The 26,949-nt window shown below is 38.2% G+C and overlaps 1 protein-coding gene across 8 annotated transcripts in view; it reads left to right on the top strand.

The window, feature by feature from the left end:
* Positions 1–26,949, top strand: part of LOC127472536 (mitogen-activated protein kinase 10) — a 196,962-nt gene that overhangs the window by 53,286 nt on the left and 116,727 nt on the right. Inside the window, exon 1 of one of the 8 annotated variants that reach the window (XM_051790945.1) lies at positions 812–958. The exons of the other annotated variants lie outside the window; for them this stretch is intronic. The gene's annotated coding sequence lies outside the window, so the exon portion shown is untranslated. Of the gene's footprint in view, positions 1–811; positions 959–26,949 lie in introns of those variants that run through there. 8 annotated transcript variants of the gene reach the window in all.

The raw sequence follows: 26,949 nt of genomic DNA, 5'->3' as shown, positions 1-26,949 counted from the left end.
TTTTTCTTGGTTGCACATCACAACCAGGTGACATAATGACCTCAAATGGTATCCAAATGTTCTTGTTCTTTTATTCTCAAAGCAATGTTTTCTCTGAACCTGAGTGGTTACTGTTATTTGCGAGTTTTCACCACTTAACTTCACTGCTTCATGCCTGTATATGTAATTTACCACCAAGAATTCAGAGGTAGTTTTTGAAAATTGCTTCCTATTCTTACACAGGAACATAAAGAGCAAGTAAAAAGGAAATTACTTTTTGTTTTTCTTGAAACAAAAAATCCTCTCTGAGCTGTTCTGAAAATGTTCTGCATGGCTTAATTGTGAATCATAATGCTACTTAAATGCCTGCATTAATTTTGTGTTAGATTTCAGTCATCAGCACATAGATAGATGTTTTTGTGGCATTATGAATGCTTGATTTGCTGTTGTACTTAAAATTAATTTTTTTAATCTGTCAAGCTGTGCAAAGACAATCTGGTAGATGTCTTCCATGACAGAACAATGTCAAAAAATACCCACATGGTTGTACAAACAGCACTGATCCACAAACCCTTTCATAAAAACAGCATTTTGAAGGTGGTATATACTCTTCAGTCTAACAAACCTGTAGTGCAATTCTCTGCTTTTCTTTTGAGGATTTGAAAAAATGAAGACAAGGATATCTGCTTGGTTTTGGCTTTGCTAGGTAGCTGTGCCAATTGTTAGTTGAGGTTACATGTGTGTCCGTCAACATAAGGTGTAACATAACACATGTGAAGCAGTATTGTCAAAATAGAAATATTCAAAAGCCTTGAGTGAAATCTTCAGACTTTTGAAGCTCTTTTATTTTCATTTTGTGAACTTGCAGGCTACCTTTGGGTCTCATTGTGAATGTTTTCTCTGAAAATCAAAAGGATGTAATAAAAAACTCATGTAGGCTCCAGGAAACAACTCAGCTAATAGGAAAATTACAGCAAAGGTATTGGTGTCAGCAGGGATTGGTGGGATAAATTTTACAGCAAATTTCATTGGAAATAATACTGTTTTGCATGGACCAACTGCCCAGCACCCTTACCAGGCAGAATCTGACCTGGGAAGTAATTCTTACTTTTTTAAAGAATTAATAGTCAAGATCTCCCCCCAGAAGCCTATCAGATGTTAAAATTATAAACTGAAATATAGCTCTTTTAGTTTAAATTGCAAAGTCAACGAAGCAGTACTGTTTATCTAGAGCAGGAAGAGATGGAGTGGGTGGTGAAACAGCTTTATGACGCATTGTATTGTATCTTGAAGGTGGGCTGTTGGAATAAAAATTTGCTCACAGTGAGTTTAGAAGCACATTGCCCCAAATCTTTTTCCACTTGATAATCGGTAGACTTGACTAGTTGGCTCAAGAGTTTGTTCATCTGAATGGGCTGGACAACAGGTAGTCCATACCAATCAACCAATGAAGCAGAACTTGGTGGGGTTATGGAAACAGTACAGACAAAGACAGCCTAGGTGTGCCTCTGTTTTTATAATTCTGAGGACATCAGAGTTACCTCAACTCTCATTAGTTCTTTTTTTTTTTTTTCAATGAATGAAAGAAAAATTAGAACTTGGCTTAAATTTTGAATGGTATCAGGAACATGTTCTTTTTGACACCAGATTCTGGTGACATAAAGCCACACATTCTTCTCTTTTTCTTTCTTTCTCAAATTCCTTTTGCAGCTGTGATGAACATTTCATACTGTCCTGTGTAACTGTAATACTGTTATCAGAGCTAGTATGCTACAGTTTTTCCTAAGGGTTGAGGTAGTATACAGGACCAGACACTCTTCTTGATGGCTCCAAAGTTTCAGTAACTGGAAAGAACTGCAAAGAAGAGAACTACAATGAAGTTAGACTTTAGTGGCTTTGAAAATTATAGTTAAGTCATCATATTCGAGATTTCAGAGTAAATGCATTGTCAAGTGCATGTGACTTCCTAATCCTTGTACAAGTACTATTGTATTTCCCCCCCACACTGAAAGATTACTTTTGGACTAAGGATGAGTTTTTAGACAAGAGATCAGAATAGATCAAAGCAGACCTTTGAGCTGGTTCAAATTAGAATTGCTTGGGTGTTTTCAAAGAAGCAATGTTGAATTGTGGCAGGAGAGAACACAATCCACTGCTGAAGGTCGATGCTCCTTTAACCAACAGGGTGAAGGCAATATGGGCATTTTTAAAACAACGAAAAATATTATGCATAAAATATCATGTATAAAATGACTTCCTAGGGACCCTAGAGCACAGAAATAGTAGTCCATCATACATTACAATCATTATTATTGCTTTTTAAATATAAAAGAGAGAACAAGATTTAGTATATTCTGAATCTTCTGCCAGGATTTGACTGTCAGCAACAAAGTCCACGTTGGAATGTAAGTGGTTATCCCTAAAATAAATCTGACAGCACACCTGGAAATACTGCAGAGAAACTTTCTACTGCTCAGTGAGCTAATTTTAATCATCTGCAAGCACAAATCAGTTTAATTAGCAAGTCTACTGTTTTCTAATGAGACCTCACCTGGACTCCATCTAGCTCTGGAGTCCTCAGTACATGATAGACATGGACCTGTTGAAGCATGTCCAGGGAAGGGACAAAAAGATGATCAGAGGGATGGAGCACCTCTTCTATGAGGAAAGGCTGAGAGATTGGGGTTCTTCAGCCTGGAGAAAGCAAGATCCAAGGGAAGACTTCTTTGTAACCTTCCAGTACTTAAAAGGAACGTTCAAGAAAGATGGGGACGCTTTTAGTAGGGCCTGTAGCAACAGGACAAAGGGCAATGGTTTTAAACCAAAGTAGGGGAAACTTAGAGCAGATATAAGGAAGAAGTTTTATTTTTTTTGTCAGATATTGAAACAGATTGCCTTGAGGTGCTGGATGCCCAGTCCCTGGCAAGATTCAAAGTCAGTCTGGATGGGGCTCTGAGCAACCTGATTTCATTGAGGTTGTCCCCTATTCATTGCAGGGGGGTTGGATTAGATGACCTTTTAAAAGGTCCCTTCCAATCAAAAAGGAAGAAAAGAAAAACTTGGCTAAGTAGATAAACCAACAGCGCTGAAGTAGGCCCAACGCTATTTCACAGTAGCTGTCTTCATGGAGCAGCCTGACCTTTTCCAGTAACACCTCAGACAGATTTTGGTATCATCAAACCTCAGGTTTTTGCTACCCATCCTGCTGGGTTACAAAGCCCAGTTGCAGCTTATCCTGATCTTGTGATGCTAGCTACTTCTGTTTCCCCACCTACTCCATTTCTTGCTGCTCTAGATAAATGCTGCTTCTTTTTTAACTTTGTCTGCAGTTCAAGCACCGGATTAAAATACATGTCATTTTCACAACGAAGGCATGCAGGATCTTTCTGCAGATTTCAGCAGAACTCTGGTTTTGATCTCATTCAGAGATTTGGAGGGATGAAGAGGAAGAAGCTTTTTTATTTCAGCCATCAGGATTACCACTATTTTGCCTCAGAATGTGCTTTGCAATAAAAACAGATTCCAGAATCAAGTTATTCTTATTGCTGTGCCTTACTGACAAAACTGTTGTATCTCCTCTGAATCCATGACCTCTGTTTCTTTTCAATGTCTGGTCATCTCAAATGAGTTGCTTTTTAGTTTCATCTTTTGCTGGTGCTGTGTTAGAAACTGTCTTTGAAAAGGCTTGGTGGACGTTTCCAAAAACAGATGCTTGAAGTAATACTGTGTGGAATGCTCAATCAAGCACCATCATGATTTTGTGTCAGATCTGCAGGCTTGTTTTGTGTCTAGGGCAGCTAAAGGTGAAAACTAAATATGATGTCAAAAACTTAAAAGAAGGTTAAATGATGTCTTCAACAGAATACCATAAAAAAAAAAATCACCTTTTAGAGAAAAAATCAACTCCAAGAGATAGAGCAAATTCAGTCTAGCAAATCCATGCCTTTAAAAGCTTGGGTGTGATGAGACTGTTTAGTAGCCATGCTGAAAAGGAAACAGATTTCCTTGCCTAGAACGCTTCTTGATTCAATCAGTAAATCCAGACCAGAAACCAGTTGCTATTTCAGTTAATTCACTGGGTGCTATATCACTGGTTGGAAAGACAGAGAGAATAGACAGTAAAATAGCAGTGTACCTCAGTTCTGCAGCATTTATTTTGCTGATTTTTTTTTCATCCCCGGTATGAGGCACTTGCTTTTGACACTTCAAATTTATGTTGTTATTTATTTTCAATCCTTATGTTCTAGTGCAAAGCTTCAACTTGGAGTTGAGAGTTATGTGAGGGAGAGAGTGCTGTGAATGCCTTCTGTTTGTCCATGAAAGGAAAGTCTCTGTCCTCCAGAAATTCTGTGTTGTAGCAGAGAGCTGCAGTTTGGAAAGGTTGTGTATCACTGCTCTGAAGGACAAGCATATATAAAGATAATTAGCAGGCTCAGCAGCTAGACAGAGGCAGAATGGGGATACATGTAGCAAGATAGAGGCAGAATGAGTTTTAAACAAAACAAGACATATTTAACTGTGTCATTATGTTGGATTTATATGTTACATGAATGCACTTAATGGTACATGAGGAAGTTTGTGATGTTGAATATACCTAAACCCACAGAGAGCTTTTTCAAGTTGATTTCACCTCCATCTGATATTGTTTGCGTTAGCTTTAATGAATATATGACTAGCCATAAACCCTAAAATGTTAATTTATATTCATGGTGAGTTGCATTAGAGTATCTCCTGGCACGTTTCATGGTTGTACATTAATAAAACTTTCTGCTTTTTATTACCGTGAATGAAAATAAAAAATTGTGTCAAGAGAGATTTAAACCAGTATTTCATCTTCAATACTGAGTAATACTGCAGGTGGATATCGTGAAATTCATGTAGAGAATTGCTTTTTTCCTGCAGTAAAAAGAAATATTTGGGCTCGAAGCTTCTGCTACGCTAGTAAGTAATTAGAATGAAAAAGATTTTCATTGTGGGTTTGGTATTATGAGTTTATGTTAAATATTGCTTTTTAGTAAGTGATGTAAGCATTTTCTTTCACTTAGGGTGAGGCCCAAAATACATCTGCCTCTTTATCAAAAAGAACAGATGCTGCCATTAAATTGCTCAAATTTACCATCAGAAAATGGTGTTGCTCTGATATTGCACTTCTTTTTTGGCACTTAGTTGTTATACTCAGTTACGTTTTTTTCATGCTAAATAGCAGCCTTTTAGTGATGGCTTCCCCTTAACACACATAATGGGAGGAGGAGGGAAAACCGCACAATGCTGGAGTTTACTGTAATTTTTTTTTTTTTGTAAGATGTAAAATGCAGGAAATTCATGGAATACAAAGCTATTTCCTCAGGATACAGAGCTTGGCCTCTTTATGCATGTGGTATCTTGCACTATTTTCAGTGCTATAGAATTTTATGGCTTAATTCTCTGGCACAGTGCATCATCAGCATTGTACATTTGCACTGACTCATCAGTCTTGGTTTTTGTTTTTTTTTTTTTTTTTTAAATAGAACATGTAGTAAATCATAACTGGCTTTTGAGAATTAAAATTAAGCCACTGAATGAATTGATTTGTCCTTGCATATGATAAATAGGTGTGTTTGTTTGCAAAGTACCATGCTTGCTATTGAAACGTAGTGTAACTGCAGGAGTAAAAATAAGGAGAAGAGAGAGGGAAGCTGGTGTGGGGCAAAGACAAATGACAGCAACTTTGACACAGTTGTTCTTGGAGTCCAGGTTTTGGTGCTGTACGTGACATACTGCAATTTTTTTGCAGGAGACTTTCCCATAGTCAGTGAGGGTTTGTTAAACATTCGATAAGCCTAGTTGACAAGTGTGCTATGCTTGCAGAACTGGAGGTCTAGAAACATGGAGGACAATGTAAAGGGTGTTTGCATAAGAGGGCAGAAAAAGCCCACTGCTAATATGATATTAAGCCTTTGTCATTGAAGTTGTTTGGTAGGACAAGCCAGTGCCATGGGAAATATCTGCCAAAGGAACTAGTGCAATTAGTTACCATCATTTGAAATATTCATCCAAGTGATTACTTCGATCTGTTAATAAAGTTAGGAGTAGGAAAATCACAGAATCACAGAATATGTTGAATTGGAAGGGACTCACAAGGGTCATTGAGTTCAACCCTGCACAGGACCATCCCCAAGAGTCACACCCTGTGCCTGAGGGGATTGTCCAAATGCTTCTTGAACTCTGTCAGCCTTGGAGCTGTGACCACTGCCCTGGAGAGCCTGTTCCAGTGCCCAACCACCCGCTGGGGGAAGAACCTTTTTCTAATATCCAATCTAAACCTCCCCTGACACAACTTCAGGCCAGCCCCTCGGGTCCTATCCTTGGTCACCACAGAGCAGAGATCAGTGCCTGCCTCTCCTCTTCCCCTCCCAAGGAAGTTGTAACTGCAGTGAGGTCCCCTCAGTCTACTCTTCTCTAGCCTGAACAGATCAAGTGCCCTCAGCTGCTCCTCATGCGGCTTCCCTTCATGCCCTTCACCATCTTCATTTCCCTCCTTTGGATACTTTCTAATGGCTTAATATTTTTCTTAAATTGTGGTGCCAAAAACTGCACGTCAGGTCCAATCACACGAGTGCCATTGCATCTCATGGCCATGACTGACTGAAATATCTTGATTTTACTGACAGTTTTCTTATTCCAATTTAAATCTAGAGAGCTGTGTTTCCTTTAAGCCTGTTTTTTTTACCTTACAAAATTTAATTTAGATTAAATAGTCCTGTTGGCATTTAGTGAAGAATGAGTGTCTCCCTTAGTTCTGCTCAAATACTGATTGCTGATACAGACATTTGGTTTGGGTTAGTACTGGACAACATCTGTTTATGCCTCACTTCATCTCAAGTCTTGGGATTTGCTGGGTATCAGTTTTGGTTTTGCTTCTTGCTTTGTTGTCGCTTTTTTGTTGCTTCACACACCCACGCCCCTCCCTCCCATGAAGTGTGTTTTCTTTTCATGTCACTGCTTCTGAAAACTACCATTGCCTTCTCAAAGAGATACCAGTTTTGGGCAGGGAGTAGCATGGACACACATGCTTTTTAAAGGCACATTGTTTTAGTGTTAAGTGCTTATCCTCTTTTTGAAAGGTTTATGAGTGGTGCCTTATCTAAACAGATTTTATGTTTATTTACCTCTTCTTATGAGCCTCTGAAGTACCAGCAGGTGGTGTGGGGGGAAATGAAGTGAGATTATTTTCTTTCTGTTTATTTTCTTTCTGTTTATTATCAGAAAATGACCCTGGAGCTCTGTCTATTTGCATAAACTGTGTCAGAGCGAAAGCTTGTAGAACATGTTTGCACAAGATTTGGGAGTGATGATTTGAAGTGATACTTGTTTTGACAAATATGTTATATCAGGTAAAAGCAAATTGTTTTGCTCACTTCTTTCTGTACAATAGCTCCCTAATTTTCAGTGTCATATACTTTTGTAAGTCCTGAATTTCTTCTAAGCAAGGCACTTAAAGGATTTTGTATTGTTTTTTGATTAAAGGAAGAACTGTGTTGTCTAGGATTTGTAACCTTGCAGGAGAATCTTATTAAGTTATCTTGGTAACTTGGCAACTTGGTCTTCACAGAATCATGGAATGGTTTGTGTTGGAAGGGACCTTAAAGATTATCTATTTCCAACCTCCCTGCAATGGGCAGGGACACCAACTGCTAGATCAGGTTGCTTAAAGCCCCATCCAACCTGGCCTTGAACACTGCCAGGGATGGGGCATCCACTTCTTGGGCAACTTCTCTGGGCAACCTGTTTCCAGTGCCTCACCACCTTCATAGGAAAGAATTTGTTCCTCCTATCTGAACTTACCTTCTTCAGTTTAAGGCCATTACCCCTTGTCCTATCACTACACACCCTTGTAAAAAGCCCATCTCCAACTCTCTTGTAGCCCCTTTAGGTACTGGAAGATGCTCTAAGGTCTTCCTGGAGCCTTCTCCAGGCTTAGCAGCCCCAACTCTCTTAGCCTTTCTTCATAGGAAAGGTAAATTAGCCTGTTTTCCAGGTTAGAGATTGTGCCAGTGACAATCATATGTGTATCTTAAATTAGTATATAACAAACAGAATGTTTTTGTTTGGAGATTTTTTTTTTTTGGAATCAGGATTCCAGTGATAACGTATCACCAAATAAGGTACGAGGTATTGTTTCTGGGTTGATTAAACACTAAATTTAATCCGCATGTTGCCTCTTCTTAGCTTTAATATGGAAAACAAATGTAGGAGTTGGAAAAGTGGGGATTAGTGATAGCAAGGCGCATATAAAATCATCTCATACTGTTTTAAGAGTGAGCAATTGCTAGCTTGCAATTCAGAGCTCATTTTTCTGATACGCTTATGTTAACAGTTTTATAATTAAACTTCAGTTAAAATTATAATAATAATTTCCTTTTCCATTCAAGCATAACAAAACACTTAAACAAGCATTAATAAGCCTCATATCAACTCTGAAAAATAAGTGTTATTGCCCCTATTTTACAGTTGGGTAAGCATAATTGAGGGTAAGTGATTTACTCTGAAGTGACAAATACTGCAAATGGCAGCTCCTGGATACTCCTCCAGCTATGTGGACCTCGGTGTTAAAGTGCATATATCAGGTTAGATCCTTAAATATTAAGGCTTAATAATAAAAAATTAGCTCAACAATGCTTAATGTAGATGGAAAAACTTTGTATAAATAACATGCATTATGGCAGAAAATATGGGTCTGAGACTTTTGGGTAAAAGACAAGGACTTGGTGTTCTGGTTGATCTGCCCTTTTTTTTTTTTTTTGAAGTCTTTTGCTCAGGTCTTCTGCAGATCTGTGGTGCATCACCTTTGGTGAGGATAGAGATCTCTGTGCTCTCTGCTTCTGTGGAGATGAAGAGCCAAGGAGCATGGCCTGAAGTGGATGAGCACAAATGCAATCCATGAGCACTTGCTGAGCAAAGCGTTGTGGTCAATCTGTTATTTCACAGCTCACTTGTTCAGGTAGGAAGACCCTAAATCTTGGCTGGGATATAGGGCTTTGATCCATCCTTTGACAAAATGTCCAACTCAAGCTGAATTTGAAGGACCTCATGTGTTCCCTCAGCTCTTTGAAGTTTTTCCAGTTTCTTCTGAGCACAGACTTTGTATGTAACCTGTTAATAATGGGTGTAAGCATCAAAAAAGAGCAGTCTAAGGGTCTGCATGTTAACACAGGGAAAACTTTCCTTTCTGTGGGGAAGTAGATAAGTGGATGTCATCAAAATGTCTTTAATGAAAAAAAAAACCCAAACCATAATAGAGTAAAACTGCTGGACTAAATTGCTGACTTTGCAACTGCTTCCAGAAATATATCCTAACCTGCACCACAGTAGGAAATGCAGAATAAATAATTACAGATCCCTCAATGGAAGGCATACCACAGGCAAGGAATAGAAACCCAACCTTCCTTCAGAATGAAAAAATAATGGAAAAAAAAATAGAAGCAAACCACCATAAATAGTGACAAAACCCCCTGGAAATTAAAAGCCCACTTCCTTGGAAGAGGGAGAATTTTAGTGTGGCCAAAGACTGCTGATGGCTTCTGACTTAAATTATACTCTGGTGTTGCTTACTGATAGTTTTCACAGGTATCATCACTGTATGTATGTAGTATGTGTAAAGTTCACAAATACAGAAGTCAATGCCATTTACATTGATCAGCAGCTCCCCATATAACAGCATGTGCATTGTTGTATAGTATATATAAATCTGTCTATTGTCAATTCAATCCTACAAATTTACAGGCAAAACATTTTGATATGACTGAAAAATCTTTTTTTCTCTATTTCCTGAGAAGTAATTTAAATATGAGAACAGAAGGTATTTCTGACAAGTATTTAACCTTGTTGCACATTAGAAGTTCAAGTACTTACCATATCTGAACAGTATTTGACCCTAAATTAATTATTAAATAGAAATTGCGTGCATATGCAAACTGATACCTACCCACAGATTAAAGGGGCAATGAGTCAGTTGGTACCTGACTACAATGGAAGGAGGAAGAAATTGAAATAGTACTGTGTCTCAGCTCATTTTTAGGAGTGAACAGCTATGATAAGGAAGATTTTTTTTCCAATAGGAAAGAATGTAATTGTTTTGCTGCATTGTTGGTGTTAGTAGTAGACTACAAGTAACTCTAATCTGTCTCTGGGAGATCTTATAACCTCAAAGGGAAGGAAGCAAGATAAGCAATGTAGTCAGGGTACCAGAGTTAGAATGGAAGAAAATAAAATTTGGGATACTCCTCTGCATTATTAGCCTTCATTTAGCTTTTTTTAACCTTGATTTGAGAAGAGCATTCATTGACTATTGAATTTTTATTATTAAAAAAAATATTCAGCTGCATTCTATGATTTCTGTATGCTCTATTGTTAGTATCAACTGCATTTCTGGATTTGGTACTACCAACAGGACTGAAAAAGAGAGAACTCTTTACCTTGATAATTGTATGCATAACTTAATTTTAAGCAACTGAATCATCCTGACAAATCCAACTTTAAGCAGTTGAACAGTGCCTTAATCAGGCTATTCAGGTACTTAAAAATCAGCACAGCATTAGAACACATTACTACCTTAGGTTTGAATGCAGAAAACAGAATTGCAACGCAGCAAAAAAAAGTTTCCACAAACAGAAATTAGTTTTCTCTCCAGTGTACATCTTTGACAACCTCCCCCATACACAGTTGTATGTACATCATAGTTTAATTCAACTGTAGCAATATCAGCATGTTTGTTGGCTAAAGCTGATGAACTTTCTAGCTGCCATTGCAGTTAGACCAAGAGTGAAATAAAAGGCATGAGACTGAAACAGAGCTCTCATTATTAGATACCAGACAACTATAATCCCATCTGGGTAGATGTACAGCCAGGATCTGGGTCATGTGAAATACTCCCTCCCTCCAACCAGAAGCCTTCTAATGATTATTCATGATTAATTTTAAAGCGAGCACCGCACTATAGGGCTAAGTGAATGCATTATCATTTTTAGAATCCCTCCCACTGAACAGCATTTCAAGCAGCTATTATTGTAACAGTCCTGACAACTCCCTGATTAATCCTCATCCGTGTGTGTCAGATGTTATTAACACTTAACTAGTCAAAGCTCAATCTTTACTACTCTCCAAGTCTGTTTCTTCATGCAGAGCCTGAGTGAAGCTGTCACACATGTCATACCGTCAAGTGAGAATGCATAACCCACTTCTACTTGTTAATTTGTTTACTGACATATCTTACATGAAGTGCATCTCTAAAGCTGGTGGTGGCAGTTCTAATGACTGGTGCAAATGTCAGTTGTTGTGTGTGCCGTTCTTTAAGTGTAAATAAGTGTGCCGTGTATGTGGCACACGGTACAGTGTTGGGTGTTTCCCCGTTCACATTGCCCTGATACTCTGCTGATGTCTCAGTTTGTGGTGCTGCAGTGCTGGGCACCAGTGGTCATTATGTGTAGGCACAGTCTTTACCATAGAAGGTGACTTGGCTCAAATACTCTCAGGAGTAATTTATCCTGCTGTTCATGGTTGCTAAACTGCTGTCGTGTAGCAGTTGCTGCAGTGGACAAAATAGGTTTCATCCGGCATATTCTCCAACTGGATCTTCTGCAACAATCCTTACAATTTCAGGTTTAGAAGTGCCTTTGAATTCACTTGGCTGGGTTCTGTCAGTTAGGAGTAGGTATCTCATGCATTTGTCGTCTTTCGTTACAAACTGAATTTTACCTGGACTGACCTTAAAATTTTCTGCTTGGGCGTTTGCCATCTCTAGCTTCAGTCTCTGCCTGAATTGATGCTGTTGTCCTGTCATCAGCTACTACACAAGTGCTGGCAACACCATCAGATTTTTTTGTGTTCGTTAGCAAAAATACTTTGTCAGCTTATTTAATTGCCAGAAATCAGTAGATGGAAAAACACTTTTTTTTTTTTTTTTTCCCCCACTCCTTCAAAGTATGTACTTCAGACAGTTGATTATCTGATCTGATTTGTCAGTATCTGTGTGGATTACTAAGTATGTTTTTAGCAATTTGGCTGTACTGAATGTCTGGTATGGGGACTGAAGAATGCTGCCTCGGGATAGCCTTGTTAAGATGTCTGAAACAGAGGCAGATCCTGTTCTTGCTGTATCTCTTAAATTTTACCAGGTTGTCATCCTGTAGAGTCGACTTGTTTGCTTCACCAGTTTACCAGTTCTGTCATTGCAAAGAAGGTATTTCTGCACCCATATATGATGGTGGTCACTCATCAGTTGATATATTTATTTGGCTTGTTCAAGAACTCTTGTACTTCATCAAATTTCTGGATATTGTGCAATCAGCTCTTTTTTTTGTGTGTTTTGATTCTTTGTTTATAGTAAGCTTATAATGCATGCTGGCTTTAACTTTATACATTTATCCATCTGATATTAAAATAGAAGTGGAGAATTTCACTAGCTGTGATCTCCATAGGCTGCAAACGCAAAGCTCAGGTGGTTTTTAAATACCTTTTTCAGTTGTAGGGTGGTAGATGAACTTTAGCTGCAGTAACAGAGTTGAAATGCATGGGTATATTGCTTTCATATTGAGCAAAGTACAGTTGAATTCCAGTCTTCCCCTCCACTAACAGGTTTCCATCCCTAGGTCTATGGTTCAGAAGCAAGACCTGATAAACACAAGGAGTCTGGCTAATACCTTGCGTTGCCTTGGTGGAACACGTCTGTGGTTTGTGTATTTTCATGCAAAGAGTTTTCATGTACTAAGAGTGTGCCTCTGTTGCTGTGAGGGTTAAGGCATCTAGAGATGGCTTTTTGTCTGTTTGCCCTCTTAAATTGTAGTTTGGAAACCACTGTATTGTGTAACAGCTCTTAGTCTCTGATGCCTTATACAAGAGAACAGCTTGATCGCCTCTGAGTTCAGCAAGCAATTTGCAGGTCTTATGTGGCTAAATGTTTGGATATTTTTGTGGGAGAAGAGACATTTATTTCTCTGCATTTTTGCTGCTACTTCAGATATTGACAGAAACAATAGTTTCAGTGGTCCAGTTACTCCTTCACTTATCTTGAAACTACTTTTGTGCAGCTGGCTACTCAGGCTGGTCAATAGAAGTCCTTTGGGTTCCTGTAGCTTAAGGCAGGCTCTGCAATTATACATTGCTTTTTGCATCTTATAGCAGGGACTTCCAATACCTCTAATTTTTGTCTAGTTAGCTATTGCTCCATAACTGTAATTCTTAATTCTGAAGAGTTTTTATTTTTATCTGTCTTAGCTATTCTTTTCTAACATACAGACATACCCAGAACGAGTCAAAAACAAGCATCATTTATTTCTTGAAGAAATCTCTCTACTGGTGCCTTCCAGCATCAATCTTGCTCTTGATGACTTTACAGATAATAGTTGCAGGAGAAGGGAATATTTCAAGTAAATTTAAATATTTCTATATTGTATATATCTGGTAATGGTGGGCTTCTTAGTTCAAGCATTAACATACTGTGATGTAGCTGTTGCCTGACCAGGGTGGCAGTGTACTGTCTATTCTTCCTCTGCCTTTGTATTCAGCACAAGGGTCAGCCATGAGTATATGGCTAAGTTTATTGATAGAAGAGATGGTCATACATACTGCTGCCCATAAATCCATGTCCTCCCATGCACTAGGAACATCTCTTTCCTCCTGCTGCTCAGGAGTTGTGCTGCAAACTGTATGTAATAATATCAGTAAGCTGTATTTAAGTATATAGAGATGGTACTGATTTCCTTGATTCTTACATGCCTATTGGTAGTGCAAGTTACTCTGAGCTGAAGCTACCATTTAGGTCATTTGTCAGAGAAGTCCCTTCTTTGGGCTGCTGGGATTTCCTCACAGGATTAGGTGTTTTGTTCTGTCAGTCTGCAGTTAGAACCATTTTTTTCCGACGTTTGAAGCTACTCTGGTCACCACCATCCATTTTAATCATGCTTGCTAGGTTCATTCATTGTCTTTTGTTGAAGCTGGTAAAGAAAACCTCACTTCTGGCCTTAACACTTCAAGGGGTTGTCAGAAGTAATGAAGATACTAGATTTTTGGCATCACTCAGCTTGCTTCACACACACACATACAAATAAGTGTATCATCCCTGTGGTTTCTCTGCTGTAGCTGAAATAGAAAAACGTGTGGAATGAGAGATTATTGGCAGGCAAATATCAGGACAAAGCAGATTAAAAAATGTGTTTCAGCTTGTGGAGAAATGTTGATTCTAAAAATTAGTTTTAGGCAATAAGGCCAGTATGAAGAAAACTGACAAAATCCTGCAGCAGTAAACTGAATATGTCTTCATGCAGCCTGTGCATTTGTAAATTCATAACAATTGCAGCTGCTGGACCAGATAGTCTCCCTGGTTCTCTCCCTGTCCTTTCCTGTGGGAAGATAAGAGGAAGAAAATGGGAATTGCATTACGTTTCCTGTTCCTGTTAATTTTGGATCTGGAAAGGCCTTCTGCTTTACTCTGGTAATTGGGTTATATACTGCAGGAGGCTAATATATTATCATGATTAATAATCTGTTTTGGCAAATTATGTATTTCTGAAAAGTACATGGAGCACACTGTGTTTCAATGTTGGAATAACCATGGCTTGCTCATTTGTAAACATGCTTCTCTGCTCTCATGTAGAATGTGCATAAACCACATTTCAAACATGAGACAATCATCAGCAGTCAGTAAAAAAGATATTTCCATGGCAACAGTTGCTAAACTGAACAGTGCATCAGTACCTTCTCCCTATTTTTGTCCAGAAACCTCCCTGTCTTTAGCTCAGATAACATCTACCTTTCTGATGAGTAACAAAATAATCCTACCTGTTAAAAAATAATAAACTCACCACTGTCTATGTGAAGAGTTTTTAGAGCACAACTGAGCAATAATTCATTACTGCTGACAGTACTGGGCATCACTCTTTTACATCTGCATTTCTGTAACTCTCCGTAGGCCCTGTTGAACAATTAGTATGGCCTTTCCCCACACCTGGTGGAGCTGCTGTGACTGTAGTTTGGGAGCTCTGGAAAAATCATCTGGCCTGGATGAAAATCTAACCAGTCTTCATGGCTTCTGCTTGAAAGAAAAGAAAAAAAAATGTGGAAGTGATGGTGCTTCCCATGGCTTTATGGTCTTTCTTCCTCATCTTTACATACACCCAGGAAAATTGCTGTTTTAAGGAATAAGCTGACATTGTTCAGCAGACATTTGGAGATTATTATTCTTACATGTGGCAGGTAACATGAGAGTGAGCAGGAGGATTACAAGATGATGGACACAGGCATTCTGGATCAATGTGAGGGCTACTCATATAATGCCATACTTGATGGAAATTTATAAGAGGGATGGAGGCAGGTCACGAGGGTTCTTTATAGGAGCAGGCAGGTGGCTCATCTCTGATGGAAGGTTAGATAAGAAACTTGGACTTTGTTTCCATGCATGGTCAATAGAATCTTTCTGCTGTACTGTTCCCCAGGGTAATTTCCTTGTGCCATAATGAAGCCAAATCTCTGAACAGAAAGAGGCAGTTTTCTAACAAAGGGAAGTATTTTGCTTTTAAATCTACCTCATCACTAGCATGAACTGTTCTAAATTTTGAACCAAAGATTTCTAAACAAGAGATCAAGCAGGTAGAGAACTAATTGACACTTTTTCTTTCCATTTTGTCCCTCATGTATAAGCTGCAGGGACATATTTTGACTGTGTGTGTCTGAAAGAGGAAAATGCTTACTCTTTGTTAGTAGCTAAAATGTTTCTTTTTTACAATGCCTTTGCAAACTCTCAACTCTCTGTTTCCCCTTTTTTTTTGGTTTATAAGGCATAAATTCATATGGCCTTGTTCCATCAGCATTCTGTACTGTGTCACCTCTTTTATAGCTTTTCATGTGACCCAGTTCATCTTGTGCCTCCTTTTGGCCTGTCCTTCCTTCATCCTAAACTGTAAACTCGGGGACTGATGAGTGAACAGCAGAGGCAGACTGCACTTATTCCTGCAGCATTAGGAGTCTGGTGGGAAGCTGAAGTCTGCACTGTTCTGTTCCTTGTCTCTTAGATCTATCTTAGGCAACTGTGAGATAGGCAAAGGTGGAGAATATAGACACTAAGGCGTTCAGGAACATTTTGCTTTCCCTTAGGGGCAGTTGGAGATGTAGAATTGGACTCTCTTGTGGAGTCAACTGAGGAATAGATCAGTTGCTACTTGGAAGAATGAAGGCAGTCACATGTTGTGGGTTTTAAAATCCTGCCTGTTCCTGACCAAAATGGCACTGTCACCAGACTGATGTATGACAACTTCTGAAACCAGCAGAATGTTTGCAGGTGTTACTTGATTTTGCAGGTGCTTTTTTGTTCTTTTATCTGACAAGTAAAACTAAATTTAGTCACTGTTGCTCTTTATTAAGAAAATGCAATGGAAAATCTCAGCTGCTTTTGACTGCCCCTGCATCTCTAAACCAGCTAATTTTGCAATTCCATCTGACTCTCTATGTGATCAATTGTGCTTAATTTGCTGTGTATGAAGGTAGTCCAATGAAGTTTATCCCAGCAGGATGAAAGACTCTTAATGTGACTGTTCTAAGTTCAGGGGGCTGTGTGATTATGTTCTTATGAATTTCTTTACAAATCTGAGAAAGAACTGTGTAAGGCCACAGTTTCCAATGTTTTCCTTCCTGAGAGAACTTGTCCATGCTTTCTGGCAGCTGACTACACCACTGGATTAAATTTTAAGAGGCTGCTTTTTCTTATTAAACTTAGAGAATCAGGGACATTAATGATAGCCCAATTAGTATCATAATTAAACAAACACAAATAGCCTAGTCTTGGGGTTCCTGAAAATAATTATGTGGAGCTATTTCAGGCTTAGGTGCACTAATTGAGTTTGAGGTGACTTGGCCATTTGTTGGTTTTACCAATGTGTGAAAAGTGACTTTTTTTGTGTGTGCTCTTGGTTTCATTTGCCTGCTGAGGCTGTGCCTCAACTCCTGTGTGGAATCCACTGATGTATTCAGCAGTATTAGGTGTTTCAGGTAGAGTCTGCATGTAATTTAAAGCTCCATTTCCATATTTCCAGGGCAACTTAACCATGGGGCACATCACTGGGAAATCAGTCACTTGCTTCCTACCATTTCTTTGCTCCCAGACTACTTCAAAACAGTTCTTTCACTGCCCAGCAGACTTTGTGCTGGTTGCCTGTGGTGGTGTTAAGTATCCAAGGGTTGCATGAAGTAGATGAAAAAATGCCATTCTGTCTGCTCTATTATAAAATAGGGATTCATTCCCTTAGTCTGGTGTGAATCACGTCCCCTCTTCTAAAGTCTTCTTTAAGTAACCTCAGCTGAAATGAAGACTCTTGAGGCAAAGGACCATGCAGGCAGAACAGCAGAAAGCATTGGTGTCTGGCAGTAAGGCTTAGTGGTCTCCAAGCCACGACTAGAGAAGCAGCATCAATATGATCAAAGTACTGCTCTTGCCTATACTGCTTTTGTTTCTCACCTATCCATTTCACTTCTTTGACCAGTAAAACCAATAATCACCTCTCCTGTTTTGATTGATGCCAGAGTTTACATTGAGCGTTGGGCTTGGCTTTGTTTCTGGAATCTCAGTCTGGAGACTGAAGGCAAGAAATGAAATAACTTAAGCTATGGGAAAAGTCAAGTGTCCTTGAGGGGGGAAAAAAGAAGAAAGTATAGAAGTGGGAAGGGTGTGCTCAGGAAGGGACATACTGAATGAAAAAATAAGAAGAGGATGTTCTGGACAAAAGAAAGGAAAAAAAAGTCAGGTTTTGGCCACTGAAAAACAAGTGGACAGACTAGAAAAGGAGTAGGCAGTCTGGGTAGAAGAATCAGAAAGGAAGTTGGGAAGTTGCAAAAGGAGCAATAAAAAGAAAACAAAATAAGGAAAAGGAGAAAAAAATGAGGTGCAGAGGTAAAAAAAAAGATACTTGAAAGAAGGAATGCATTGAATTGGGAAGGCAGTGAGCAAGTTTAGGAATGGAATTAAGGGGGAGTGAAATTGGTGAAGAAGGATACCATCCCCTGTGTGCTTCCCCACAAGGCCGTTTTCTTTAAGCATTTCAGATGGATGATCCCCTTTGTCTCTTCTGTCTTCCTGTGGTGTTTTCAGTCAGCCTCAGTTTGTCTTCCATACACTAATTCCTCACTGTGGTGGTTTACAGTCCCTCTAGAGGAATGGCAGCTGTTGACAGCAATTGAACAGTTAGTTGTCGCTTTGTCGTGAGCATTAAGGCTGGTAATTTTATGGCTTTTTTGTTTCTACCTCACAGGAATTAAACCCCTGTTGATTAGGGTAGAAGTGAGCTGCTGCTGACTACTTCTGTAACTCCCAAGGCAGTCATGACTTGCTGTGGGAGAAGCACAGCTTTATGAGAAGAGTCTGCGGGCAGCGATTTTATCTTTAGCTTTTGTAAAGGTAAACATGCTGAAGCTGGGCAGTCTGAAATCCTGCTTTATGTCCCTTTTTTCTTTGCACTTTTTCCCCCCCTTTTTGGTATCTGTCAAGAGAGCTGCTGCACTGAGGCAGTAACTGACAGCACAGGTGACAGAATTGTGTTTTGCTTGTCCCTCTGAAAGTGTGTGTTTGTTACAAAGAACTCATTCAAATTCTTGTCATGGATGTAATGTTCAAATGTTGTGAAACGCTGCTGAGTGAGACCTGACCTCTTGACCTGATGCTGATTATTATGCTCAGTATGGTGCATCCAAGTATTGTTTGCCTCTGTAAGGTTTAATAATGAGCAGAAGATGAAGTAGTTAGACATACACCTGGGTTTTATGTATTTACACTTGCTGTCATGTGTGTTTGTTTATTTCTTGGCTCCATAGCCATGAGTCAATGAAACCAAACATGAAAATAAGAGAGAAATTTTTATTGTGTGAGGTGTATTTGTTTCTGAATTCAATGTCTTGAGACCAAACAAAAAAGAATTAAGAATAGCCTTAAATTATTATAAAACATAAACAAGACCAAAAGATCTGAAGAATTTTGCATTTAGCTTCTTAGACATAAATTAGGTCTTTTCTTGCCATGAAGAAGGTAAGACCTTCATTCCAGTGTCCTCTATAAACTTTTTGCATGATTTTGTGTCTTTTTTGTGACATGGCTGGTGATGGCTCTTACTAAAGGCAGTTGACAGATGGAGTGCTGGTGTAATAAATAATACAGGTTCTCTTAGTTTTTAACAGAGGCTGCTATTTATTGCCCATATTATTGCCATTGTTAATGGTGTTAGTAAGATGGTACCTTCCAGACTGTGCCCTTTTACAAGGTCTGCAGAGAAGTACTGGTCTTGGTCACTAATGAGAGGGAACTGCAGTTTAAACTACTTCTTGCACATCTCTGCCAAAGGCATGGTGGCCTTCCATGTAACTTCCCAAGTGTGACCTGTACTTTGAGGTACAAAATACAACTTGCAAGCAATTCAAACTGTTTGTGTTTGGTATTTAGCTACACGGTAAGGGTTTGATAAATCTAATATTCCTGATTAAATAAATTCTGTTATTTATTTAGTTTGTAACTGATACAGCTTGACATTCTCTGCTGAGGCAGAAGTTGTCTCCAGTTCTGGTCATTAGACAACCTGAGGCATGTTTCTAAACAAGTGTTTGCAAGTGTTAGAACAGGCAACACCTTTTTGTGTTGTACATGTTGTTTTACTCTTCAAGCCATTTCTGCAGCAATTCTTTTTTTCAGTGTGAAAACTTTGCTTCTCATTTGATGAGAAGCAAATGATTCTCATCACTTAGCTAAAAAATAATTCCTGCATACTTCTTTTTGTAAACCATAACCGAGTTATGGTTCTGACAAATTAATTGGTAAATGCTTTTAAGCATCTTTAGCATTGCAGGAAGGATATCAGTTGAGCTTTAATCCAAAATTGGTTCAAGAGAGCTCATTTCCTGCATATAAAGTGCATGAATTGGACAGAATGAATGGCTGGAAGATTCTGAGTTTTACTGAGTGTAGGAAGGGTGCAAATGTAACTGGCCTGTTAGAGACTAATTCATTTTGAGTCTGAGAATGGAGCTGAACCAGGTATGTAGGTGACAATAATGTAGTTATGACAGTTGGATTTTTGACCTCTCTCGACTAATTACTTCACTCATTAACACCCTTCCTGCATTTCAGCAGCATGCATACCTGCTTTAGACTGAATTGCACTGTTCTGAGGACAAAATAGACACAGAACATGCTAATAATGTTTTGCAAAGGGTAATGCATGAAACGATTGGAGTTCTTAGAGTTCAGAACATGCTGGGCTTTGTGTTCTGTTGTGGTTTGGTGGCAGATTAACATCTGAAAAACCCATATTAGCAAGTGTAGGAAAACATTTTGCTCAGCAGAAGCATCTTTTTGTTTGCTGAGCAGTACAACATTGACACAATAAAAGATACTGAGGCTCTCCACAGGTCCTGAAAGAATGCTCACGTTTTCTGTGTGGAAGAGACTTTGGTGGTGTTTCAACCTGTGATGTCTTTGTGCATGGAAAACATCTGGTATGTGAAGGAGAACCAACCTTCTGCTTGAAATGGTTTTGGCATTTAAAATGGCCTGCTGAGCTGAAACTTAATCACAGACTGCTCAGTCCCTTGTCATAGATGAGAACCGCAAGTTTAATCAGCAGCTTAAAGAGTTCAGGATCTAAGCTGAAGAAAATAATCCATGTTATTTTAAAAATAAAGAGTTATTGACAAGAGAAGATTCGCCAATACTATTAAAATGATCAGCAACTGTTGCACTGTCAGCAGTGGAAAATGTTGAGAGTTAATTTCCAATTGATATCTCGGAGCTTTCATTTGAACACCTGCTGTTTAGGATCGGGATATGAAGCATTAACTGTGATTACTTCCCTCCCAAAAGGCACCCAAAAATGAGGAGCTGTTATGCCTTAAATTAAGATCATGTTTAACATCAGTTCAAAACTGTCATAACATGGACATGACTAGATTGCATATGGAGTTCCTAGGGTTCACTCCTCTGTAACAAAGTGAAATTACAGTCTGCTGATAGATCAGTGAGTGAATGTCTTGTGAAACATACTCTGTGAGAAACAGGAACACTGGCTATTTTTCAGTAAAGATGAGTAATGTTAGTGTTCACTGGGAGGGACAGGAGGAAAGTCAAGTAATGTTGCCTTTGGCTGCCAAATTAAAAGGCTTCCATGTTCAAAGGACCACATATGTTCAATGTATTATTAGATAAATCTGCATTGTGTGTGTGTATATATATATATATATATATATATGTATGGTATACCTGCTAGATATTGCAGTGTAATGTGGGCTTTAGAAGGAAGTGCTCTTGATTTAGGAAATGTAAATAACATTTTAGCTACTTGATGGTATTTGGGCATGTGGAGAAGGCTTTGAGTCAGAGAGTGATAAAGTGTGTTTCATTTATTTATTTATTTTGTACAAGAAACTGAGAGGGTGTTTGTTTAATTGCCTGTGGTGTTTCATACTTTAGATCATTTTCCTGTATTTTCAGTTTGTAAAATTCAGGAGATGAGTAAGATGGCAGTTTTATGAACTACTTAGAAATAAATGGGCTCAAAATATGACGTAATCTTCTGTATAAGTGTTAGATACTTTTCTGTTTGTTATCTGTAAAACTTGATAACATCGGCTACTTCACTGCACAATTGTGATAGTGAAGAGAAAAAAAGACATATGGTCCATGTGGTTTCCTTTATACCTTTCTATGTCCGGTCTCATTTAGTGTGATAAAAACTAAGACTATGGAGTTGTTCTTGGAGGGAAAGAAATAAGAATTAACACTCCATCTTTCTGAGGTTTTTATAGTCCAGTTTTGTTTTCCATCAGCTTCAGATCACTGAGTAGTTTGCTTTGGTTTTGGATAGTGGAAAAAAAGGGGAAGAAGAAGAAGGATGATCTTGATTTTCTACTTTTATACACAGTGGCTAAAGCACTTTGTTGTTGTTGTTGTTGGGTTTTGTCAAATAATTTTTCCTTTTCCTTTTTTTTGAAAGAACACTATTTGCACTCAGGCGTTTAGGAAGCCTCACAGCAATTTAATGAAAGACATATAAAGCTGCCTTTATTTTTTTAAATACAGATGCAGAAATTAAAGCAAGATTCTGAAGGCTTCCACTGATATGGAGTATTTCTCACTTTTGAATTCCTAATGAAAGAATACTTTGGAGCTGATTGTGCTCAGACACTTATGGAAAGTTAGTGGATTTGTCAGTTTTTTACCAGTCCTAGATTTCTGCTCTTGCAAACAGTTCACACAGTCAGAGCTTGACATAGGATATTTGCTGAAGAGAATTACTGAAATTAACTGTCCCCTAGGAATTGTAAGTGGCTATCCATTTTTATACTGTCAGAATTGCTATGACAACAACACAAATGGTATTGCTGCCTGGAATTTAAGGTGTTATGAAACCTCTCAACCTGGGAAGAGCTGAGCAGTTAGGCACAGGATGGCATCGGTGTCAGCCAGCTCAGTGAGCAGATAGCTCTCCTGTGCCATTTTCTCTGTGTGTTTGCTGTAATAGGGTATGGCTTATTGGATTTTATTATGACAGTTTTATCTGGCTGTTCCCAATGTCCATGTGGATATTGTGATTCGTGTTCGATATTTCCAGCCTCATTTGCTGTGGGTAGAACAGCCTTGTTGAGAGAGACATGAAAACAATGACCAATGATCTGGGTAGTCCCAGATAACTAGAATTTTTACACTGCACATGCAGATAAAAGCAGCTTCACCTGGATTGTCAGATCATTTAATCTCTGAACATCTTGACTTCTGTTAAGAAAGGTACTGAGGTTGGGGTCAATTATATTTCAAACTGTTTGTCCTACTGCACTTTATTTCCTCCAATATGTCATCTTTTCAAAATGCATCTGCTTGTAGAAGGTCTTTGTCATAGACTGTATTTCACACATAAGAAGTGGTTGAAGGTGTAATTGCTTTTTGAAATCCCATTTGCGTTTTCCTTAACATTTTACATCACTCATATTGTACATGACAGGTCTACCTTATCTGACTTCTGCTTTTTAGTATGGTCCTATGGAGAGAAATAATTTCTAACTCTCCTAATTTTTCCAATTTCTAACTCTCAGTTCTGGGTGCAGATGTTAGCTAATGTTTTGGAAATAATATTTTGCAGGATAGCTCCCTTTATCACACAGTAAGATGAAATGGAAAATGTATTAGGATCTGTATTAATGTTGATTTATTTCACTGTCAGTGCTTCTTGTTTTCTTTGAAACAGTGGAATTTGTGAGGAAGCTTACTAAGATAAAATTTGATAAATTTATTGTAGAATTTAATATGCCCATTCATCTGTAAGCTGTGCTTTTATTTAGAGTTTTTCTTATATTTACAATGGCTTCATCTTTCTCTATCCAAATTAAGGCTATGCTCTGCTCACATTATGCTGTCCTGGCAATACAAAGGTACCAAAGATTAGCCAAATAAACAAATTTGCATCTACTTTTATAATCAATGACTTTGATTCAGAATTGGTTTTCTGTAGTCTGTAAAAACTCAAAAGAGACCTGTGTGCAGTTCCAAACTGTCATGAATGATAGTTTTATATGTAGAACTGAGAATAGGAAGGAGAAAGACTACAGGTATTGTAATAAAAAATTTTTGGCAGTTGACTGGTTAAATGTTTTCATATAGATAAGTCGATTTATCCTGGATAACATTTGGATATGCAGTGTGCTGTTAGATATGAATATTGTTCATATGCTTTTTTTCCCTCCTTGGAATAGATGATGATATTTTAAAGACAGTCAGGACTGTGGTTGCCTACGGGCCTTCCCACTGAGGCTTTCTGTGTTGTACCAACAAAGTAATGCTATCTATTATACAGAAAACAAACTGAAGAATATTGCAACAAGACCAGACTGAGATGTTTGTTCCTTGTTTGCTTTTGCAAATGCCTGCGTTGATTCTAGGGCAAGATGTATGACCTGAAGCTAAAGAAGGAAAAAAGTTTTCACTGGATGTTAAGAAATCACTCCCAAAAGGGAGAGCAATTAGTAAAATACACCAAGTGATCATGGAAGCAGCACTGCTGCAAGTAAACCATAACTTTCCAAATAATGACTGGCAAGGTGCCACACAAAGAATACAGGCTGGACTCTACTAGCTAGGGTATGCTGTACTTGTAATTTTGCCACACATGATAGTCCCAAGACTATCTTGCAAAATGGCAAGATGTCATTCTGAAATCACACTGCAGTCTGGCAGATTCAGCTGGCACTTCAGATTATCCAGTGAATCTCCCCTCCTAGGACGTACATTTTGCTGTGACATTTTAAGTAATTAATTAGAAATTTGAATCTCCATACAAAGTGAGTTATTTCAGGTCAGGAATGCACTGTTGCTCTATTTTTATTGTGCTGCTGTCCTTGATTAGTCCACACTAGCAAGTTCCTAAGCATGTAAGAAACATCATGGAAATGAATGTAGTGACTTTTCTTTGAAGTTAGACACTTATTAATTTGGTGGATCAAGACAATGCAGACAAAGAAAAGCATCTTTGGAATAGAGAGTATGTTTTCTATTATGGTTGTTATATTATCAGCATTAATAGCATACAATAGTGGTTTGGATAGTTTCTTATTAGGAAATGAGAGAGGAGAATTTCTTGTAGTAGTAGCAGCATGAATTTTGACTATAGAAACAGAAATGGTTGGAATTGATCTTTTTGTAAGTAAGAGGTAACTATAACTTGTGCTGGAATTGCCAAGTTGTTTGTTGCATGTGTTTCTACTTCTAGTTTTTTAAAAAGCTTATCAAATACATTTCATGGCCTCATTGTTTTTAATACTTTAAGTGCTCTTGTAATATCTCATAAGGATTCTATTACTGTCTTCTTTGAAAAACACCAGAAAATTTTGCAATGTTATGATCAGAGGCTAAAACCATTCAATTTAAAAAATTTCCTTATGTATTCTGCAAGATAGTTGCCTTAAACCATTAACATGTCTTGTTTTAGTAGGTCCAGGATCTGAGCTTTGGAAAAGATACCATCAGAGTAGCATTCAAACTTTATTAGAAACCTACAGATACTGGCTTTAGTGGGGAACCATTTCACCCTTCAACAGTCTGCCTTGCCTCTGTAGCACTTGAGAGGGGAGGATGTAAGGCATATTCCTCTGGTTGAAATGTTTGGAAGGAGGTCTAAACAATGTCTCAAAGTTGAATCACTTGAAATATTCAGTCAAAGGTAACTGAAAGTTTGTTGTCAGCCCAAGGTTTGTTGCCAGAATTATGTGGTATGGGACAAGATTTCTGGAAAGCGATGTTCACTGTTCTTGCTGTTGATGAGTGCTAAGGAAGGGGAGTACAGAGAGCAGCGACTACAGAAATTACTTCCACAGTACCCCTGACTTTTATTGAGTAACTTTTATTGAGTAACAATGGGAAATCTGTCTCTCTAGGGCTTGGGCACAAGCAAATTAGGCAGAGGAGTCAATGGGCCCTCAGTGTGCTGTGCCCAAAACCACACTAATTTAAGTAATTGCTTATTTTGCCTTTGCCAAAGTTCATGCCTGAACTTAACACTCCAAATTTACTTTAGTTAGCTTTTGCTGAAATGTGAGATATATAAACTCATCTTCTGTGAGCTTCAGTCAGTCCTTAAAATAATTACCACCGTTCAGTAAGATTCACATTTTGCGACCATGGAGGTTACCCTGGGACAAAAATGGTAATGAAAAATTGAGAAATAGGAAAGGAAGAACAGTGAAAAGGTGGCAGAGAATAGTTTTACTTTTATTTATGATGGTGAATATAATGTTTCTGAAAATCATTAGTATACTTTGCATTCCTTCAATAACTTAAAATCCAGGCAATTTCTGTTTATATTCCTGTTAAAAAAAGAAGTAATTTGCTTTTTGATACATTGAAAACATCCTTTCATTTTGACCATGGTAAAAAGCCACTTTTATAACATTATGATGACTTCCTGTCATCTGAGTATGAAGGCTCATTTCTGGAATTCAGTTAAAGAGAAAGAACCAGCAACCCCTGTAAACTCATTACAATAAAGATGGAATTATTAAGGACATGATAGGATATCGTAGTGTGGGTCCAGGAGAAAGGTTGAAAAGCATTCAATTTTTCTGCACAAGTAGAAGTGTCAGCAAAAAAGTCTATCTGCCAGCATCTGTAAAGGACTTAAGAGAATCTAGGAAGAATGCCAGGGAGGAGGAACTATTGCACAAGGAGGCTCAGCTACAGGAATACAGCTCTGTGGTAAAGTCAGACCAATTAATTCTTTAAAGCTTTCACCAAGGCCCATCAAAGGTGATTGCAAGATGGGGAGTAGTCTGAGAAATGGAAAATATATTGCCACTTAACTTTTAATACTTTAAACCTAAGCTATATATAAACATGTTGAATGACAAGAAGAAAAATCCAACTGAAACAATTTTTTGGAAGGAAGACCCTCTATTTGTGCATTTCTCATTTATTCTGAGTTTTGGACATTTGATATCTTTTTTGATGTATGCACATATTGGGATGTTCAGACACTGTTTCAGTTGTAATATACTGCTAATAATAGCCCTCTCCTTCTGTCCCTATTCCCTTCTTGTTTTGGCCTTTCACAGATGTTTTTTCCCAGTGGATCAGACTGCTTTACTGATATGGAAAGCTCTTTCTGTTGTCTTCTTATGATTTTCTACAATCTGCTATTGTCTATCCAATAAGTGTGCTACAGTAATATATCTGACTTCCTGGAATGGAGTGCTGATAAGGTCACTCTGGGACTTTGTAGAACAGAGTGATGTGCAAAAATAACGAAATATATTTTTGTATTGCATCTATGGTCTGGTTTCTGGTACAAGAGTATCTGTAGTTCACAGTCCATTCCCTAAACCATGGCTTATTAAATGCCTCAACTGATGGGTAATAACCATCTCAAAGGAGGGAGCTGAAAAGTCCAAGTTTAAGAATATGTCCCAAGGCTCAAAGTAGTAATT

Source organism: Manacus candei, unplaced genomic scaffold, assembly GCF_025592945.1.
Source record: "Manacus candei isolate 608988 ecotype Guabito, Panama unplaced genomic scaffold, ASM2559294v1 h1tg000028l, whole genome shotgun sequence".
NCBI lineage: Eukaryota > Metazoa > Chordata > Aves > Passeriformes > Pipridae > Manacus > Manacus candei.
This window is presented reverse-complemented; position numbering and strand designations above follow the sequence as displayed.